This window comes from Capricornis sumatraensis, chromosome 2 (genome assembly GCF_032405125.1).
Source record: "Capricornis sumatraensis isolate serow.1 chromosome 2, serow.2, whole genome shotgun sequence".
NCBI classification, from domain to species: domain Eukaryota; kingdom Metazoa; phylum Chordata; class Mammalia; order Artiodactyla; family Bovidae; genus Capricornis; species Capricornis sumatraensis.
In genome coordinates, this window is record NC_091070.1 from 75,815,780 (window position 1) to 75,829,736 (window position 13,957).

The 13,957-nt window shown below is 37.7% G+C and overlaps 1 non-coding gene across 1 annotated transcript; it reads right to left on the reverse strand.

The window, feature by feature from the left end:
• Positions 1 to 4,242: 4,242 nt before the first annotated feature.
• Positions 4,243 to 4,390, reverse strand: LOC138074772 (small nucleolar RNA SNORA79). Its single transcript, XR_011144582.1, has one exon. It is a non-coding gene; the product is annotated as a small nucleolar RNA SNORA79 (small nucleolar RNA).
• Positions 4,391 to 13,957: the final 9,567 nt, after the last annotated feature.

Below are 13,957 nucleotides of genomic sequence, written 5' to 3' on the forward strand. Positions count from 1 at the left end.
GATTAGACTCACGGAAACTTCAAACTAGCAGCGCTCTCAAAAGAAAATACTAACAAGATTAATACAAATTTAAAAAAAAAAAATCTTACCTGAGACTCCCAAGAAAAGCGCGGGAAAACACCGTTGCTGCCTTAACTCCACCACGACGACGACGACAAGCGAGGATTCTCCACTGGCGTCGCCACTACGTCTTAGGGCGCATGCGCGGGGTCGCCCCAGAGCCTGCCGGGTGGTGGGCGCCGAGTCACGCAGCTCAGGATCCTGGGACCCGAGGCCTTTGGCACCTAGACTATGGGCGTTGCACCCTCAGGCGCACGAATCTTTGAGTGAATCTGACTGAGCTTGGTCTAGGTGTCCCACTTGGGAGCCTCGCAGATACTGTCATTGTGTGCCGTTTTCAGCCCTCGCTCGACTGGCTCAAGCTGTTAGTTACATGCTAGTCGTGTCTCTTTGTGACCCGCATGGACTGTAGCCCACCAAGCCCGTCTCTCCTAGCTGTCCTCAGCCTAACATTTGAGGTCAGAACAGAGTGGGGACAGTTGAGAAGCTAACAACAGGAGTGAGTCCATGCAGGTGTTTGTCCTGGGAAATTTTAGTGAGTACTGGCTGGTCAACAAGACTTTGTATTTCAGCAAAGTCCCCCAAATTGTGTGATATCTATAATTTGACACCTACCACCTCTGTTATATTTTCTGCCGTTTTTTAATCCGTCTTAAGATAGACATCTCTCCAGTTTTTCCCATCCTCTATATAAAGAACTCGATTTAGAATCTGCATATGAACGTTCATTACAGCTCTTAAGCAATAGGGTTAGGTGTCACAGCTTTTCTGACATCATCTGCCTGTGTACATTCCTGGGCCTGCTTGGATTATTAATTGTTTAAATGTTTGCACCCATTTTATCCTAATACTTTTACCTATTACATTTTCTCTTCTGTACTTACTGTATGACTTTCTGCTCAATCTATGAGTCTATTAGAATTCATATTAGAAATTAAGCTGAGAGCTCCAGGGGTCCTCAGAATATAAGCCTAATGCTTAGTTTTGTAGCCACCTTTCCTGAAGATGTGACACTAGTATGAATTAGAAACAAACAATCCAATAATTCAGCAACACAACAAGGACACTAATCCCTGAAAACCCCTTATAGGTTGTGAATCTAGATACTAAACCTTTCTCCTTCAGACAAAAACCTACCCTGATTAAACAACTTTCTCTAGTTTTTTGTCTATCTGTAACTGGTTCACAGTAATCAAGGTCATCTTGGCCTTTGTATACGTTTCCTAAAATGTCTTCTGAGAGTTCAAAATGGAAATTCAATCTAGAGTTACAAAATGGGTTTGAAGAAAATAAGGGCTTCATTTGTAAACCATGTAATCCCTAACATGTTTTGGTTATCTGAGCCTTTTGTGCATTTTCTGGTTTTAACTATGCCAAATGTAGAAATATTGGAGTACAATAAAAAGGTACACTCTCATGTCAAGTTATAAAACACAAAACATTTACATTTGACCAGTACCTAACTTTGTAATTCTAGCCAAGTCACCTTGGTGCTACAATATGATCCCTTCCTGCTTCAACTTCATTGTTTCCCCAAAGCTTGGTGTAACCCACACCATTTTTAAAGTCAGTTCCCAATTTCCAACCCATTTGACTAAAAACCTATATGAATTGTGTGTGTGTGTATGTATATATATATACAGATTAGATATACCTACACACACATACATTTGGTGCAGGGGGTCAGGGGCGACGGGGGACAACAGGGATATGTTTTGCCAGATAGGAAAAAGTGGGGGGAGCTACAAAGGCTTAATATAATATCCCACTAGTCTGGAATACCAGGAATTGACTTAACCTGTTTCTTGGTGGATTGCGTCCTGTTCTCTCATGGCATAGAAAAACCCTTCCGTGGCTCATTTCTAAGGTGCTCCTGAGGATGAAACCACTGAAATCAATCAAGGCTGGGATACAGAGACCTAACCACCAAAAAGAGCATTTTAAAATAATGTTTTTTCGAACTTATGGTTCCTGGGAGGAAGGGACAGTTATGGACTTTAGGAAGATCATGCACACAGTGCTACATTTTAAATGGATAACCAACAAAGATCTATTGTATAGCACATGGAACTCTGTTCAATGTTATGTGCCAGTCTGTATGGGAGGGAGTTTGGGGGAGAATGGATACATGTATATTTATGGCTGAGTCCCTTCACTGTTCACCTGAAACTACCACAACATTGTTAATCGGCTATACCCCAATACAAAATGTTTTTGATGTTAAATGAATAAATAAATAAAATGCTAAAAAACAGACAGGTTTTTATTATTAAATATTAAACATATAAAAAATGTGTGGAGAATGACCATCACTCAATCTAATAAACCCAAACTTTTCTCAAGTTTGATGTTTTTTAATGAGGTAACAAGTTAACAGATATTCAATCCATTTTTCTTTTACCTCTCCAGAGGTAAACAAGCCAGGATTTGGGGGTTTATCATTCTCATACAGGTTTTTAATACGTATATACATCAAACTTTGTTTTCATGTTCTCAAACTACTAAATCTCACACAATACATATCAGTTGGCCATTTTTAAGTCTTTTTTTTTTGAGGTGTAAAGTTAATACACATACCTTATATTAATTCATTTTTAACAGCCAAATTCTACAAACCACAATTTATTTATTCATTCTTCTAATGGACATTGGTTCCAGGCTTTTACAACTAAAAATATTTTACTACAATAAACTTTCTGTGCCCATTTCCTTGAGTACACATGTCAAGAACTCCTTAAGAATACCCAAAGATTGGGTATAATCATCTTCCAAACAAATGATGTTGCCAAACCATCTCCAAAGTAATAAATTAATTTCACTGCAACCAGCAACTCCAGCCTTGACAACATGTTTAAGTGTCAGAGTTCGTCTGTTCTGTTTCAATTTTTGCCCATCTGATGGCAGTAAAATGGAATCTCAGTGTTGTTTTAATGTACAGTTATTTTATTAGTAGTTAGATTAAGCATCTTTTCATGTGACTACTCAGGGATCCTCATCTATGAATTGCCCATTCATATCCTTTGATCATCTTCTTAATTTAAATGGAGCCTTTGTCAGTTACACGGCATGCAAACAAAGTTTGAATTTTAGTGTATACAAAGTTATCAGTCTTTTCTTTTGCCTTATGGCTAATCCAATTTCACAGTGCCATATTCTTAGCTTTTATATAGGCTTGAAGTTTTGCTTTCAATTTACAGATCTTTAATCCATTCTTCCTAACATAAAAAGTCTGGATAAACTCTGACAGCACAATTTGTGCATTCATTATCATATACCATTTAACTGGTATTTTACCATGAAATTTGATTTTGATCTTGTTTAGATATTATAAGTACTTACTGGCTATATTATATACTACATTTCTCTATGAGCTTCAGAAATAATAATCTTCCTATTATGTTTGAATCTAAGATAGTCACCATCATCTACTCTAAATCTAATTTGATATTTATATTTGCTTTAACAAAGAATAGGTTTCATATTATAGGTTTCTAAAGAATAGGTTTCATATTATAAGAGAAGTTATTATTAAGACTCATTGCTATCCAGGTAGTTTATCAAGTCAAAATTTAAGTCCCAGGTATTCCATGTAGTCTTGTTGAAATGCCATTAAAATGGTTGTCATTTCCAGAGATTCAAAACAAAAAAATTCTACAGAGATTTTCATTAACTTCAAGTATTTCTTGAATATCTATTCTGGGTCAGGCATTGCAGATAAGCAAGTTATCCTGCTTTCATGGAGTTTACAATCTAGCAAAGAATCAAACAATGATAGAAGAAAATATTTTACTCTTTCTTTTACTGCCTCTTAAATTTTTGCAAGTTGATTCTTATAAACCATTTCTGATGAGAAAAGTCAGTGTCCACCTCTAATTTGAAGAATCATCCACCTTCATGCTGCAGAGAAAAAGATATTTTTAATATTTCCCTGAAAAGTGAATAGCTACTCAATAGAAAATTGAGTAAACCATTTAAAATTTAAACATGAATGACTTCAGAGTATGTTTTAATAACTCCTAGAATCAACTAACTAGAGTGCTTCCTTTCATAGTATTAGATCAGTGCTATTCAAATCTGTTGCAATCAGGGGGCTCTCTATATATTAGATCCTCATGTTTTAGAATTAATGGAGTTTTTTAATCCCAAGTATAATTCTTAATCTAGAGTCACCACCTGCTTCACAATTGTTTGACTCCGCAAAAATCAGAAGGCACTAACGGACAGCCAACCCACCCCCATAGTGCCCTGAGTGAAGACAAGTCAGTTTAGCTATATGATGGACTAAAATCCCACTACTTAAGGCTCCAAGCAGTGAGAGGAACAGCCATCAAAGATTATCTCCAATCACTTCAATAAATGTTTTAAGAAACATCACTATCACTTCTAAATTTTTAAAGGGTCAGTCGAGAACTAGAAGAACCATTAAGTATCAACTGGTCCAGCTAGTAGACAGACAAAAAGAGGAATTAGATGATGAATAAATTAGCATCAAAAAGAAGATTAATTAAGAAAATGCTATTGAAACAATGATATTGGGATATACACTATAGGCCTTATTACCGTACTTTGCCTAACTCTGGAACCACATTGGAGAAGCCAATGGCAACCCACTCCAGTACTCTCGCCAAGGACAGAGGAGCCTGGTAGGCTGCAGTCCATGGGGTCACTAAGAGTGGACACAGCTAAGCAACTTCACTTTCACTTTTCCTTTCATGCATTGGAGAAGGAAATGGCAACCCACTCCAGTGTTCTTGCCTGGAGAATCCCAGGGACAGGGGAGCCTGGTGGGCTGCCATCTCTGGGGTCGCACAGAGTTGGACACAACTGAAGCGACTTAGTAGTAGTAGTAGTAGTAGTAGTAGTAGTAGTAGTAGTAGCAGAACCAAATTAGACTCTGTGTGCTAAGGGTAAAGATAATGAGGCATAGCCCAACTGCCAGAAAGATGCACATAAGCAATAAAAACAAGGAATTTCTCATAACTATTATGCATGTCAGAAATTGCTAGGTAGTACAAATATAATATAAATATACACATGGACTCCAGTGATAAAATAGCTAACATCTATTTAGCACTTAGCATATGTTAATAATGTTCTAAGCCCCACACATTTGTTATCTAATTTAATCTTCTAAGTCAAGTATTATTCCTTTGAGTCAGGTACTATTATTATCACCTTCTAAGATATAAAGACCCTAAGACATTGAAATATTAAGAAACTTGACAGGGTTACATAGCTGCTTAAGTGATAGAGAGTGGGTTTGAACCAAGTCTGACTTCAGAGGCATGTATAGCTACTATGCTATGCCACCTTTCAACATCTTCAGTTGGCTTTTTCAAAAATAAAATTTGTAGCACTTTAAAAGCTAGCCATGAAGTCACTAAGCTGAGTTTTCACAGATTCATATGGATGTCAAAGCTTCTCAATTTCAACATAAGCCTTACCATAAAACAAAAACACCATTATTATCTACTGTATATCCAGGATTACAGCTCCCAAGAGTTCCGGGCTGGGAAAGAAGTGAGACTCCAGTCTAGTTTCCTGAAATTTCATTTCTACAAAAGATAAAACCGAAAGCTAAAAAATTATTTCAAGTGCTGATGTTACTTTGAACATTGCTTTTAAATATTTGTATTTCCTATATTTCAAACTCATATGTTGCCCCATTCTCTGTTGAAACTTGCAAGTACAAGAATACAAGCCTGTCCTATCTAGACTGCTTTAAATAACTTAAAATTATAGACGAATGTAATAAAGTCAGAAAATATTGGTTAACAAGATCATCCATAGAACCCAATCTAAAGACAATAATCCCTGGTATTGGAATATATCCTTTCAAATGATTTCTCAAGTAAACATAAGCACATAAAACTGTTTAAACAGAAAAAGGATTATACATGTTGCTCTGTAACTTGTTTTAAATTAATATATCATAAATAGTCTTCCATTTCAAGAAAGATAACAGAATTATAACAGTCATCAGCGTTTTTTCTGTAGTGTTTGAATTTTTAGATTAAGGATTCTTGACCCAAGTTCTATCTCAAAGAGATACAACAAAAGATCAAAGCTCAACCAGGTATTGTAGTAGCAAACTCATAGTTCAAAGATTTAAGAATTACCTAACATCATGGGCTAGATCCCAGTAAGAATTTCAAGAAATAGAATTCAATTCCAAGTGTTTGCGCTAGCTATAGTCTGCTTAGAGCATGTGTTCAGTCAGGGCAAGCAGGACTTCTCTGCAGGCCAATGGTTAAGCCTCCACTCTACCAATGCAGGCAGCATGGGCTCAACCCCTGGTTTGGGAACTAAGATCCCACATGCCACATGTGCAGTCAAATGAAAAATAAATAAATGAAACAATCAGGGCAGCCAGCTGAAACATAGGCTCAGCATGTGTTTCATCACAGCAAACTGCAAATGACTGACTGCTGAAGAACAAACCATCACCAGGTCCTTATCCCCAAACCAGGGAAACTCTCAGCACTGAGCCCCTTCAACTACCAAATTTCAACCACTAAGAAAACTCAATCTCGAAACTTGCGAGGTGGTTAGAAACTCAAATGAGGTAAAAATGAAGGTTTTCTTTACACTTACTTTTGGTATCATATGAACAGATTCTCTCTAGGAATCAAGTTGAACTACAGGATCTATCAAGCATCTGGTATCTCTGGAGAATAAAAAATTAAATAATAAACAAATACACAAAGGTTATGACTACAAGACTTGAATGTATACCAGCCTACTCCACACCAAGTCACACCCATAAAGCCTCAAGGAAAATTAACTCAAAGAAAACTATTCATTCTTTATTTGAATCTCCATTCAGCAATATAAATGGACCCATCTACTTGGAGAACATCATCAAATGCCCAAACTCATTATCAGACTAGGACAAGACTTCTGTACAAGCTCTGCTATTTGTATAAATTTAAAAGTTTGGGTAAAACTATACAGTAAGTCTAACCAATCTCTGAAAGATTACATTAATAAAAGTCAACAGTCTAAACAGAGAATAGGTATGCAAAGAGAAGAAGCTCCTTGATGGCTGCAACCAAAGTATGGCAGCCATGGGAACAAATTCAGGGAGATGGGGCATAAATGGTATGAGTTACTGCCAGTCTCTCCAAGTTCGCAGGGTATGTGATGACGGAAAACACTTGTAACCACAGGGTGACCACAATCATTAAGTTCACAAAATCCTTTAAAGAAAAAATAAATAAATAAATGGAAGGAGCTAAGAACTGATAGGGCTTCCCTGATAGCTCAGTTTGTAAAGAATCCACCTGCAATGAGGGAGACCTGGGTTTGATCCCTAGGTTGGGAAGATCCCCTGGAGAAGGAAAAGGCTACCCATTCCAATATTCTGGCCTGGAAAATTCATAGTCCATGGGGTCGCAAAGACTCAGACACAACTGACCGACTTTCACTTTCAAGAACTGGTTAAGTGTCAGATAAATGAGAAGGCAATCTAAAATAGTTTTTTTTTTTCAAAGTATGTTTCAATTTCATTTGAGCCAGTGTCAGTTATATTTAACCTCTACTTCTGTTAAAGTATTTATCACAATAAACTAAAGAAAACCTTCCCTTGATGTAGCAAAATTGAATTAGCATCATTTGGAGCACAAGTTGGCCAAGAGATGGCAGTATAAGAAAGAAGCTTCAATTTGTTCTTCCAGAGGTTGAGTGTAATCTGAATTTTTAGTTGAAACAGACTAGACACAAAGCTCATCCGGAAAGCAATCTTTATATTATTCCCTACTCTTCACTGAATTACTAAGTAAAATTTCTTTCTATTATATTTAATGATCATATAAAATCATTAACTACAATATTACAATTATATTTTTTTCATGTTCCTTTTCATGAAGCAATGGGGAAATTTAAAACTCCATAATCTCAAATACAACCTAGCTAGAAAGACAACACACGAGAAAATTAATGTCCATGGTAAGTACCAAACAAGTCAGAGAGAGAGCCAAGTTATATTTAGAAGAATCATTGGTCAAGGAAGGCTTCATGAAGAAAAAATAGGTCTTGAATGAGTCTCAAAACTGCACTTAGAAGAGTATTTGCTATGTATCTGAAAGTTGCTAAGAGAGTAATCTTGAAAGTTCTCACCACAAGAAGAAAAAACTTTTGACTAGATGTGATGATGGATCTTAACTAGATGTATTGTAGTAATCATGTCCTAATATCAATATATACAAATACTGAATCATTATGTTGTACACCTGAAACTAATATAACATAATACATGAATTATATCTCTAAAAGAATAACTGCATTGTCCAATAGTTAACACCTATTACAGCCTAAACTTAAATTAAACTAAACTAAAAGTTAAATTCCTCAGTTACATTTTAATTGCTCAGTAACCTCATATGGCTGGCTATCGAACTGGACAGTACAAATATTCAACATTCAAGTTCTGTTGAAGAGCAGTGCCTTTAACAGTGGGTATGACTAAAAGTAAGCTGACAAAAAAGGAAGCAGTAGTTATCAGTCTTAAAGTCCTACCTATAATCTGTCAAGAACTACTGAAATTATTTCAAACTTTACAACAGAAGTTTTTTCCCAAATTTATAAGGAAATTTTGTGGCTCAGAGAAGTTAAATAAGTTTTCTAAGTCCACTTAGCTATTAAGACCCGGGATATGAGCCCAATTCTGTCAAAATTCCATATTTTCACTTCACTATGCCCCTTACTACCTGAACTAAGAAGCATAACTGCAAACAACAATTTGCTTTAAAACGTATTAAGAATGGCATACTGGGGGGGGGGGGGGGGGGGGAGGGGGGAGAATGGCATACTGGCTCAGTAGGCCAGAAAGAAACAGACCCACTCATTTTGTTTCCAAAGGCCATAACTTCTTCAAAAAACAAAAGGTACATTTTATATGTGAACAGATGATTCATAAGGCTTGATATAAACCACAAATTTTTTAGTAACTCAGAGATATAATCAAAGTGTTATTTTACTTGTTCTTGTCCTATACTTGAATAGTGCTTTAATTATTCCTAATGTTTTGGGTATCAGCAACGTGTGAGATTAACTAAGGGAACATAGGAAGCATTCAGACACTGCAAAATTTCACCATTTCTTATTGTAAGAGTTTTAACATTGTCCACCTCAAAAGCCCGCATCCAAGTACTTCTTATGGGAAAAATAATTATAGATTTAAAGGTATACCTTGCCTATTTGGCTTATCTCACAAAAACAAAACCCAGATTGCAAAGGGCCTGGTCTTTGTTTCCGTGGCACATAGCACAAAGCCTGCCTGGTATAGCACATGATGCCTTTCCCAATGTGTGATGCTCCGTGCAGGATTTTAGTTATGCTTCATAAAGTGTCATTCCACCACATGAAGACCACTGTACATTTACTGAGTTGCTTAGGGAGCTAAAGTAAATATTTTGTAAATATCCCATAGGCAATCAATGACCCACTCATTTTGCTTCCTGTGGAAATAAGTTCTTCAAAGGACAAAAGGTACATTTTACATGTGAACAAATGATTCATGAGGCTGGATACAAAACACAAACTGATCATGCTGATGAGCTGATGCTTCCATTTTAAGATCATATTATCACTCAGTTTTGCTCAGTCCCATTCCAATTTACTCAGTGCCTACTGTGTACCCCACACTACAGGATACAATGATAACTCAAGGAACCTCCTGTCTTTTTGGATAGAAAAGACACTTACACATGTAAAACAGAACATTTTAAGGCGTCATATCTTAGTCAAAGTTCAAGTACTTGCCTCTATGGTCCCATTAGCCTTTAACCATTCCTACTAAGAATGTCCAAATCAAAGTCTTCTTAATTTTTAGGGGTCTGCAGATGTTATAGAGGTTTTCACACGGCCGCTTCTGGGCTGGCACATGTGGTGCTGAAGACCTAGGCTTTCCTTCCTCAGTAGATTCCATCTTCAACCTGAAGCAAAAGGAAAACAATAAAAACTTTGTATGTGAAGTAAATGCTAAACTAATTGCTTGGCAGAGTCATCTTTTAGCGACAGCTCTCTAAGGCTGAACAGACCCTCAAGTTTTATTTCCCACTTAGTGTCAGTTATTTTAGCTAAAAATTCCGATTGTTTTAAACTCTCAGGGCGGGGGGAATCTCTAATTTTCTCGAAGAGACCTCTAATCTTTCCCATTCTATTGTTTTCCTCTATTTCTTTGCATTCATCACTGAGGAAGGCTTTCTTATCTCTTCTTGCTATTCTTTGGAACTCTGCATTCAGATACATCTTTCCTTTTCTCCTTTGCCTTTTAGCTATTTCAAAACCTAAAAGGTGATGCTGTTAAAATGCTGCACTCCATATGCCGGCAAATTTGGAAAATTCAGCAGTGGCCACAGGACTGGAAAAGGTCAGTTTTCATTCCAATCCCTAAGAAAGGCAATACCAAAGAATGCTCAAACTATTGTACAATTGCACTCATCTCACACACTAGCAAAGTAATGCTCAAAATTCTCCAAGCCAGGCTTCAACAGTACGTGAACTGTGAGCTTCCAGATGTTCAAGCTGGTTTTAGAAAACGCAGAGGAACCAGAGATGCAAATTGCCAACATCCGTTGGATCATCAAATTAGCAAGAGAGTTACAGAAAAATATCTACTTCTGCTTTATTGACTATGCCAAAGCCTTTGACTGTGTGGATCACAACAAACTGGAAAATTCTTAAAAAGATTGGAATACCAGACCACCTGATCTGCCTCCTGACAATCTGTATGCAGGTCAAGAAGCTACAGTTAGAACTGGACATGGAACAACAGACTGGTTCCAAATAGGAAAAGGAGTACATCAAGGCTGTATATTGTAACCTTGCTTATTTAACTTATATGCAGAGTACATCATGTGAAATGCCAGGCTGGCTGACACACAAGCTGGAATCAAGATTCTCAGGAGAAATATCTATAGCCTCAGATACGCAGATGACACCTTATGGCAGAAAGTGAAGAAGAACTAAAGGGCCTCTTGATGAAAGTGAAAAGAGAGTGAAAAAGTTGGCTTAAACTCAACATTCAGAAAACTAAGATCATGGCATCTGGCCCCATCACTTCATGGCGAATAGATGGGGAAACAATGCAAACAGTTAGAGACTTTATTTTTTGGGACTCCAAAATCAATGCAGATGGTTACTGCAGCCATGAAATTAAAAGATGCTTGCCTTGGAAGAAAAGCTATGATCAACCTAGACAACATATTAAAAAGCAGAGACATTACTTTGCCAACAAAGGTCCGTCTAGTCAAAGCTATGGTTTTTCCAGTGTCATGTATGGATGTGGTAGTTGGACTATAAAGAAAGCTGAGCGCCAAAGAATTGATGCTTTTGAACTGTGGTATTGGAGGAGACTCTTGAGAGTCCCTTGGACTTCATGGAGATCCAACCAGTCTGTCCTAAAGGAAATCAGTCCTGAATATTCATTGGAAGGGCTGATACTGAAGCTGAAGCTCCAATACTTTGGCCACCTGATGCGAAGAACTGACTCATTAGAAACGACCCTGATGCTTGGCAAGATCGAAGGCAGGAGAAGGGGACAGGAGAGGATGAGATGGTTGGATGGCATCTCCAATGCTGGGCAAGACTGAAGGCAGGAGAAAGGGACAACAGAGGATGAGATGGTTGGATGGCATCTCCAATTCGATGGCCAAGAGTTGAGCAAGCTCTGGGAGTTGGTGATGGACAGGGAAACCTGGCATGCTGCAATCCAGGGGATCACAGAGAGTGGGACACAACTGAGTGACTGAACTGAACTCCAAGAGGAATCCACTCAGAGCATATATGAAATAAAAGTAGGAAGATCAGAAACAGTGAATAATCATGCAGTTCATCCCAAGAGAAAACTATTTCACCCAATCCTAGTCCTATCGCTGGTGGAGCAAAATAAAAATGAAATTAAAAAATACAGTACCTGAGGGCTTTGGGTCAAAACAGCAGTAAGGAATAACTTCATATTTTATCTATTTCATAATAACTCTGCCTTAAAATTTATAAAGCACTGTCCTTAGAGTAAATCATTTCGCAAGCACTATGTTATCTTTTCCATTTTATAGGTATACAGTTCAGTTCAGTTCAGTTCAGTTGCTCAGTCATGTCCGACTCTTTGCGACCCCATGAATTGCAGCACGTCAGGGCTCCCTGTCCATCACCAACTCCCGGAGTTCACTCAGACTCATGTCCATTGAGTCGGTGATACCACCCACCCATCTCATCCTCTGTCATCCCCTTCTCCTCCTTCCCTCAATCCCTCCCAGCATCAGAGTCTTTTCCAATGAGTCAACTCTTCACATGAGGTGGCCAAAATGCTGGAGTTTCAGCTTTAGCATCATTCCTTCCAAAGAACACCAAGGACTGATCTCCTTTAGGATGGACTGGTTGGATCTCCTTGCAATCTAAGGGACTCTCAGAAAGTCTTCTCCAACACCACAGGTCAAAAGCATCAATTCTTTGACGCTCAGCTTTCTTCACAGTCCAACTCTCACATCCATACATGACTACTGGAAAAACCATAGCCTTGACTAGACAGAACTTTGTTGGCAAAGTAATATCTCTGCTTTTGAATATGCTATCTAGGTTGGTCATACTTTCCTTTCAAGGAGTAAGCGTCTTTTAATTTCATGGCTGCAATCACCATCTGCAGTGATTTTGGAGCCCAAAAAAATAAAGTCTGACACTGTTTCCACTGTTTCCCCATCTATTTCCCATGAAGTGATGGGACCAGATGCCATGATCTTCGTTTCCTGAATGTTGAGCTTTAAGCCAACTTTTTCACTCTCCTCTTTCACTTTCATCAAAAGGATTTTTAGTTCCTCTTCACTTTCTGCCATAAGGGTGGTGTCATCTGCATATATGAGGTTATTGATATTTCTCCCGGAAATCTTGATTCCAGCTTGTGCTTCTGCCAGCCCAGCCTTTCTCATAATGTACTCTGCATATAAGTTAAATAAGCAGGGTGACAATATACAGCCTTGACGTACTCCTTTTCCTATTTGGAACCAGTCTTTTGTTCCATGTCCAGTCCTAACTGTTGCTTCCTGACCTGCATATAGGTTTCTCAAGAGGCAGGTCAGGTGGTCTGGTATTCCCATCTCTTTCAGAATTTTCCATTGTTTATTATGATCCAAGCAAGGTTTAAATAAGTGGCAGGCAACTTAGCTTAATGGTTAAGATAATGAAGTTGGACAGAGCTAGATTTGACTCCTAGCTCCATTTTTGTGACCTGGGGCAAGTTATGCAGCTTCTCTAAGCCTCAGATTTCCTTTCCTTTCCTTAATTCTGTTAAGATTAAATTATGTAAAATAGATAGATATAAAATAAGATAAAGCATATCTCCATAGAAAACTAATTTTTCTCCCACTCAGTGAAACCTCTAACTGAAAAACTAGTTGTTTCACAAGACATGATCTGGGACTTTTAAGACTTTTTAAAATAAATAGCTTTGGAGGAATTCAGTCTTCCTCTTTTATTTTGCATGTTTACAGTCCCCAGTACATTTCCATTTTTCCTAACAATGTAAAATACAAGTTTACTTGCTCAACACCCTCTACCTGTAAAGATAACTCATATATTAATGTATATCACTCAAGGTCACTGGGCAAAACTTTTTAGGAGAAAAATAATACATAAAATATATTTATTGCTTATTTCTAGAAGGTATGTAACATTTATTATACATCCACTAGTGCTTGGACTTCATATACTTTGATCTTCAAAAGCTAAGCCTCAGAATGGTTCACTGACTCATCTAAGATCACTGGAGGAGTAAACTGTGGTGATGGAATTTCATTTAGGCTTGCACTAAGCTCAGGCCCTCATCTTTTTCAGTACATCCTAAGCTTTTGAGGGTACCATCACCACAGTGCTGACATTAAAATTGGGAGCTCCTCCTGAA